Below are 7,974 nucleotides of genomic sequence, written 5' to 3'. Positions count from 1 at the left end.
CACCACATAGGTGGCTCTGCAGTTCAGGCAAGAATAGTGTCTCTGTGCTCGAAAAGCCTTCTCCACTTTGGAGATAGCTGCATGCTGTACAAGACATATAGCTACATTTATACACTCCTTTAAACCTTAACCATGATGAATGGTCAGGTCTGGAAGAGTATAACTGTGTGGGAGCTAGAATATTACCCAAGGTTTTCTCTCTCTTGAAGGCATATCTACAACCCTGGGTAACTATGTCTTTGAGATCATCATCAGCTGATAACATACGGAAATGCTTCCGTATGATATTGCAAACCTGATGGTATTGATTGCTATATGTGGTGATAAAAGAAACACCCTTTGAGACATCTTGTTTTGTCGTTTTGTCTGTACTAAGAAACTCTGACCTATTTCTCTTAGCTATGTCCATCCTTTGTGTACACTTTATTGCCTTTACTCATAAGAGTCACATCCGAATAGTTTAGTTGGATTGCATTAAACTCATAGGTAAATTTTATTCCTACAGTATTTTCATTAAGATACATTAGAAAATCTCTGGCTTCTTTTTCATTGCCCTCCCAGATGAACAAAAGATCATCTATAGTATTTTATCTTTGTTTTCCAGGGTCCACCACATCCATAGATGTGGGACAGCTCCCACCAACCCATGAAAAGGTTGGCATAGGAGGGGGCAAACTTGGCCCCCATAGCCGTCCCACATCTCTGGAGGTAGTGGACCCCTTCAAACATAAAGAAATTGTGGGTCAATAAGAATTCTGTGACCCTTAAAACATACTGACAAAACTGTGAATCAAATGTAGTAATTCTTTTTAGAAAAAATGATATTGCTTCCAAACCTTTGTTATGAGGTATGGATGAGTATAATGCAGTTACATCTATAGAGAGCCAACAGAAACTGTCTTGCCAAGAAAAGGATTCAAGTTCAATTAAGAGTTGCTTGGTGTCTCTCAAATAGCTGAATAAATTAGATACCAATGGCTGTAAAATGGAGTCCAGCCACTGGGACATTGGCTCAAACAAAGAGCCAATGCCACTAATGATTGGACGACCCTTTACTTCAGTCAAAGACTTATGGACCTTTGGCAGGAAATTGAAGATTGGCATTACCGGGGAATCTACCATCAAGAACTCACATGTTTTATCGTCTAGATAACCTGCTTCTTTTCCATCATCGATTAGATGTGATAATTCCCGACTGAACCTCATTGTGGGATCATTTTGTAATTGTAAATATTGTGATGGGTCCGATAGCTGTCGTGTTGCCTCCTGAATAAAGAAGCTCTTGTCCATGACAACCACCGACCCACCCTTATCAGCTGATCTCACAACCAGATTTTTGTCCCCTTTAAGATCTTTTAATGCTGAAACCTCTTCTCTACTTAGATTCCGATGTGTAGTAGGTCTAACCACATAAGCTAATTCGGTCAAATCTTTCTCCACTCTTTTCTTAAACTGTTCAAGAATGTTTCCTCTTACTTGTATAGGATAAAATTTGGAAGCACTGGAAAATCTAGGACCACTTGACACCATATGAGCATTCGAAGGCATTTCAACATTTGAATTTTCAAGATATAAATTCTCCAATGTCTCCAAATCACAAAATTCTTGAAATGTAAGAACTTTATTTGAAAAAGGTTTGTTTGCATCCTCAGAAACTGCATAATTCAATTCATCATTACTTATACCTATTTTCGCAAAATACTTTTTGACTGTTAGGTTCCTGATCAACTTATTAACGTCCACCAGTGTTTGAAACAAATTAAAAGTGTCAGCTGGCACAAAACTCAGGCCATAGTTAAGAACTTTTGTTTCAATCATACTTAGTGGGCTTGAAGAAAAGATTGATCACCGAACCTAACAGTACTTCGTTTTGGATCTGCCCCTCCTGGGGGGTTGTCGCTGTTGTAAGGGACCTTCTTTTAGAATCCCTTTCCCTTTTGTATCGCTTCAAACACTGGTGGACGTTAATAAGTTGATCAGGAACCTAACAGTCAAAAAGTATTTTGCGAAAATAAGTATAAGTAATCATGAATTGAATTATGCTGTTTCTGAGGATGCAAACAAACCTTTTTCAAATAAAGTTCTTACATTTCAAGAATTGTGTGATTTGGAGACATTGGAGAATTTATATCTTGAAAATTCAAATGTTGAAATGCCTTCGGATGCTCATATGGTGTCAAGTGGTCCTAGATTTTCCAGTGCTTCCAAATTTTATCCTATACAAGTAAGAGGAAACATTCTTGAACAGTTTAAGAAAAGAGTGGAGAAAGATTTGACCGAATTAGCTTATGTGGTTAGACCTACTACACATCGGAATCTAAGTAGAGAAGAGGTTTCAGCATTAAAAGATCTTAAAGGGGACAATAATATGGTTGTGAGATCAGCTGATAAGGGTGGGTCGGTGGTTGTCATGGACAAGAGCTTCTTTATTCAGGAGGCAACACGACAGCTATTGGACCCATCACAATATTTACAATTACAAAATGATCCCACAATGAGGTTCAGTCTGGAATTATCACATCTAATCGATGATGGAAAAGAAGCAGGTTATCTAGACGATAAAACATGTGAGTTCTTGATGGTAGATTCCCCAGTAATGCCAATCTTCAATTTCCTGCCAAAGGTCCATAAGTCTTTGACTGAAGTAAAGGGTCGTCCAATCATTAGTGGCATTGGCTCTTTGTTTGAGCCAATGTCCCAGTGGCTGGACTCCATTTTACAGCCATTGGTATCTAATTTATTCAGCTATTTGAGAGACACCAAGCAACTCTTAATTGAACTTGAATCCTTTTCTTGGCAAGACAGTTTCTGTTGGCTCTCTATAGATGTAACTGCATTATACTCATCCATACCTCATAACAAAGGTTTGGAAGCAATATCATTTTTTCTAAAAAGAATGACTACATTTGATTCACAGTTTTGTCAGTATGTTTTAAGGGTCACAGAATTCTTATTGACCCACAATTTCTTTATGTTTGAAGGGGTCCACTACCTCCAGAGATGTGGGACAGCTATGGGGGCCAAGTTTGCCCCCTCCTATGCCAACCTTTTCATGGGTTGGTGGGAGCTGTCCCACATCTATGGATGTGGTGGACCCTGGAAAACAAAGATAAAATACTATAGAAGATATATAGATGATCTTTTGTTCATTTGGGAGGGCAATGAAAAAGAAGCCAGAGATTTTCTAATGTATCTTAATGACAATACTGTAGGAATAAAATTCACCTTTGAGTTTAATGCAATCCAACTAAACTATTTGGATGTGACTCTTATGAGTAAAGGCAATAAAGTGTACACAAAGGTGTACAGGAAACCCATTTCTGGGAACACATTGCTTCATGCAAGAAGCAATCACCCTAGGAGGGTTTTCAGGTCGGTCACGAAAGGACAGTTTATACGTCTAAGACGAAATTGTACTACACAAGAGAAATTTGATGAACAAGCCTTGGATTTAGAAAATCGTCTATGCCAGAGAGGGTACAATAAAAAGGAGGTGTCCCTTATTAGGATGGACATAGCTAAGAGAAATAGGTCAGAGTTTCTTAGTACAGACAAAATGACAAAACAAGATGTCTCAAAGGATGTTTCTTTTATCACCACATATAGCAATCAATACCATCAGGTTTGCAATATCATACGGAAGCATTTCCGTATGTTATCAGCTGATGATGATCTCAAAGACATAGTTACCCGGGGTTGTAGATATGCCTTCAAAAGAGGGAAAACCTTGGGTAATATTCTAGCTCCCACACAGTTATACTCTTCCAGACCTGACCATTCATCATGGTTAAGGTTTAAAGGAGTGTATAAATGTAGCTATATGTCTTGTACAGCATGCAGCTATCTCCAAAGTGGAGAAGGCTTTTCGAGCACAGTGACAGGAGAACAATTCAGACACTATTCTTGCCTGAACTGCAGAGCCACCTATGTGGTGTATTTGCTTACTTGTGCGGAGTGTGGAGTCCAATATACGGGTCTCACCTCTAGGGAAACACGTGATAGAATCCGAGAGCATATAAATAACATTAAGGCAGGAAAACTGACAACTCCGCTAATACAGCATTTCAATTTGAAACATAATAAAAAAGCTGACACTTTGAGGTGGACTATTATTGAAAGGGTGACTTGCAAAACAAGAGGTGGAGATAGGAACAGGCTTTTGGCTAAAAGAGAGGCTTTCTGGATACACAGACTGAAAACAAGAATTCCCTTAGGATTAAATTCGGAATTTGATATTATCAACTTCTGGGAGTAATTTTTGGTCTGTGTATGCAGGAGGATCTCGACAATTTTTGGCCTGTCACCCCTTTAAATTACAATGTTTAAATTACTAAGTTTAAATTACAATGTTTCTTTAATTAGGCTTGCCCGCTTTATATTTAATAATAATTTAATAATAATTACTATTTGGGTATTATCACTACTATTTAATGTTTTCACCTCTAAATGTAAGTAGGTTATAATCATAACTCAATATCAAGATTATAGTGAGTATATATATCTAAATTTCAACAGAATATTTATTTAAGAAGGTTAATCCTTTTTTTGCATCAAAGCATGCTTATAGAGGTGTTAGAAATAATAAATGTTCTGCTATAGACATTAGGTTCTATGTATATTAACTCACCAATTGTTGAAGTTTGCAAGAATATGTATATATGTTTTTTGTTGCTATTTAAACAGTACAAATCGATGGGTTCTATTTAGAACTCATGTTTTGTAATACTGGACTAATACAGGTGTGTTTGAGATAACGAAAAGGACCTAGGAGCGCCAAATTAAGGCAGAGGAAATTAAATAAATTATGCCACCGACTATTAGAGTAGAGTTCTATGTATCATAAAGGATAACAAGTAAATGGGTGGATAAATAACGCTTTTAGATATACAAAAGGCTGACACCAATATTCCTATTGATAGCTTATATAGATAAATACAGATTATGTATATAAATACAAATGTGAAACAATTTGTATATAAATACAAATGTAAAACAATTTATTACAGTAACAACTTAATAGGTAAAATCATGGATCCATGTTACAGTACATACAGATTATATAAAACACAGTTATACAGTATAAAAAAAAAAAAAATTGTATAAAATGCAGATGGTAATAAAATTGTATATTGAAATAAATATAGCTGGAATTGGGTACAATATTCCCTAAACACTGTGCAAATTTGCATAAAAAATACTCCAAATGTAAGGTGACTAACTGTGGTGACAAAAATGTAAAAGAAAGGGGGCCCCTCAAAAAACAATCGAGTGGAAGTGATCCAAAAGATGTGTGTCAAAAATGTCCATACAAAAGTGTGAGAAAAAAATGAAAAAATGAAAAAATGAAAAAATGTAAAAGTTTGAATGTGGATACGTGTCCGTGATAAAAAGTCAATATGAAACAAAGTTAGTGATATAAAGTTCCAAAATGAAAATGTGTGTATGTGGATGAATCTTCCTTAAGTCTCCTCAGATGAAGGTTCCAAATAATATGGATATGGTGGGTAGAGGGATGTCCGGTAAAACCTGGAGTGTAATCCCTATATCCAACCTATAAAAGAAATACACAATAGTGCAATATTGCTGACAAATAACATGTATTATAGGATAAAAGCTCACCAATTCTGCCAACGCGTTTCGGCCCAAAACTGGGCCTTTTTCAAGACTATAGGTGGTGTGTGATGGTGGCTCTATTTAAGAATATTACTGACCAATCACTAATTTCAGTGTTTTGGCGCTTGTTTTTTGGCGCCAAATATCAACCCGGAAGGAGATGTGGGTGTCAAATATTGAATAAGCCTACATGAGTTATATTTATATTTACTAACGTGGCTGAATATGGTATTGTACAATGGATAGCTAAAAGAATTATGTTTCGATCTCTATTGTTTGTGGTTAGTGATAACGAGATTGCTTTTAGTGTTTCTACTACTCGATATAACCGGAAGTGCCTAGAATGTACCTGGCTTAGGTTCTCTATCCGGTTCTGCTCTGTGTTTTAGTTCCGGTAGATCTATGATCACTTCCGGTGTAGGTGTTTGGCGGTACGAGTCACATGGCCTTATTTAACGGGTATTTTTGTGATATTCGATGAAATGGCCAATCATAAAAATTATGCTATTACTTCATAAGAAGTATATAATGAAATATCGGAAAGGATCTGAAAATTTTTAGTATACAATACTACTTAATGGCATATAAGAATACAAAATTGAATACAAAAATCAAATAGTTATCCATAAAATCAAAAATGACTATAGTAAAAGACGCTGGCACATGTTCATGAGAAAATAAACATATAAATTCTCATGATTTGAAACACAAGGTAAAAAACAATAATTTAAAAATAATTTAAAAAATACAACTGTTATAAAAAATGTGTGAAACATCGGCTTAAATATTATTTTAATATTTTAGTTTGGATAGTCATAACGCTCAAGTTATCTTTAAAAGGGGTTGTAAAATATATAAATTGTATAAAATTCATAAAATTCTGAATTTTATACAATTTATATATTTTACAACCCCTTTTAAAGATAACTTGAGCGTTATTGTCAGGCACAACTAAGAAAGAAAAAAATGTGTGCAGCTTAGTTATTTGGACCACAACTGCTGGGAATGAAAAAAACAATAAAAATTGTATGGTTGTTTGCAACAGAGTGATAAGGTAAAACAAACATTAGGAATTAGGCAGCTATGTAAAACCTTATTCCTTATTGCAAAGTTTTAATATACAGGCAGTAATTGAGCATATTCCCTATGGCTGCCACATGTGTCTGGGTAGTCACTGTGAGAAAGTAAATGCAGCAGGGATATGCTCAGATAAACCTGAGATTTTACCATTAATGAATGGAAAAAATAAATAAGCAAGGAAAAAATGGTACTATGATCATAGAAAAAAAATAAGCAATTGCTATTGTGTACAGAGTTAAGGTAAAACAGCAGGATATGAGGGAATGAAAATAAAAGTCACAAAAAAATAACAGCAGCAACTGAGATACTAATCTTAGAGTATAGCAGCAAAGTAAAATACAGAGACTGGCTTACCCCTAACAGGACTGTTAATATGATAGTTGCAAACACCGGGTTGTAATGGCGACTTGCCAGAGGGAGCAGGGAAGCTCAGTAGCAGCTGGCTGATGACGTCACAGCATGAGGAAGTGGAGCTCAGTGAAAATTGAATCCCAAGGCCGGTGAGCTGCAGGGGAAACTGGGTTAGAGGTAAAGGTATGAATGAGGCTTTTGAAATAGCTGAATCTTCTTGAGGGAGAAGCAGGGAGGAAGGAGAGGATGACAACAAAAATCCAGCTAGGAGGTGTAGAGGAATCCAACAAACAGAAGTAGTAAGATAAATCTTACAGAGAGCAGACTCAGGTTAAGGTTTAAGACAAACTTCAATACTAAGCAATGTGAAAATGCTGGGAGGGGCCTTAAATAGGTTGATGTTAATGAGAGCAGGATGCTTTAAAGGGACAGTGCAGAGAAATAAGTATGCCATTATCCTGACAGAATCCCCCCTCCAAGGAGCCACTCCAGAGGCTCAAGGCCCAGGACGATCCGGATGTCTTTGGTGGAAATGAGATATCAAACGAGGAGCGGATATGTTGGTAGCTGGTTCCCAGGAATCATCATCTGTAGAGAAACCCTTCCAACGAACAAGATATTCAATACGTCCCCTACGGAAACGGGAATCCAGGATTGAGTGAACTTCATACTCCATTTCAGGGTCGAGAGAAATAGGTGGAAGAGACGTTTGTAAAGAGAAATCCCTGAGATCCTTATAGGGTTTGAGAAGGGATACATGGAATGTGGGATGAACTCTTAAATTATCGGGTAATTTAAGCCGGACAGCATTGGCATTAATGACAAGTTCAACAGGGTATGGACCAATGAACAAAGGAGAAAGTTTTTTCGAAGGGGTTTTCAAACTTAGGTGTTTGGTGGATAGCCAGACTAGATCACCTTTTGTGTAGA

The sequence above is a fragment of the Bombina bombina genome, chromosome 2 (assembly GCF_027579735.1).
Source record: "Bombina bombina isolate aBomBom1 chromosome 2, aBomBom1.pri, whole genome shotgun sequence".
In the NCBI taxonomy this organism is placed as follows: domain Eukaryota; kingdom Metazoa; phylum Chordata; class Amphibia; order Anura; family Bombinatoridae; genus Bombina; species Bombina bombina.
Note: the sequence above shows the minus strand (reverse complement) of the source record.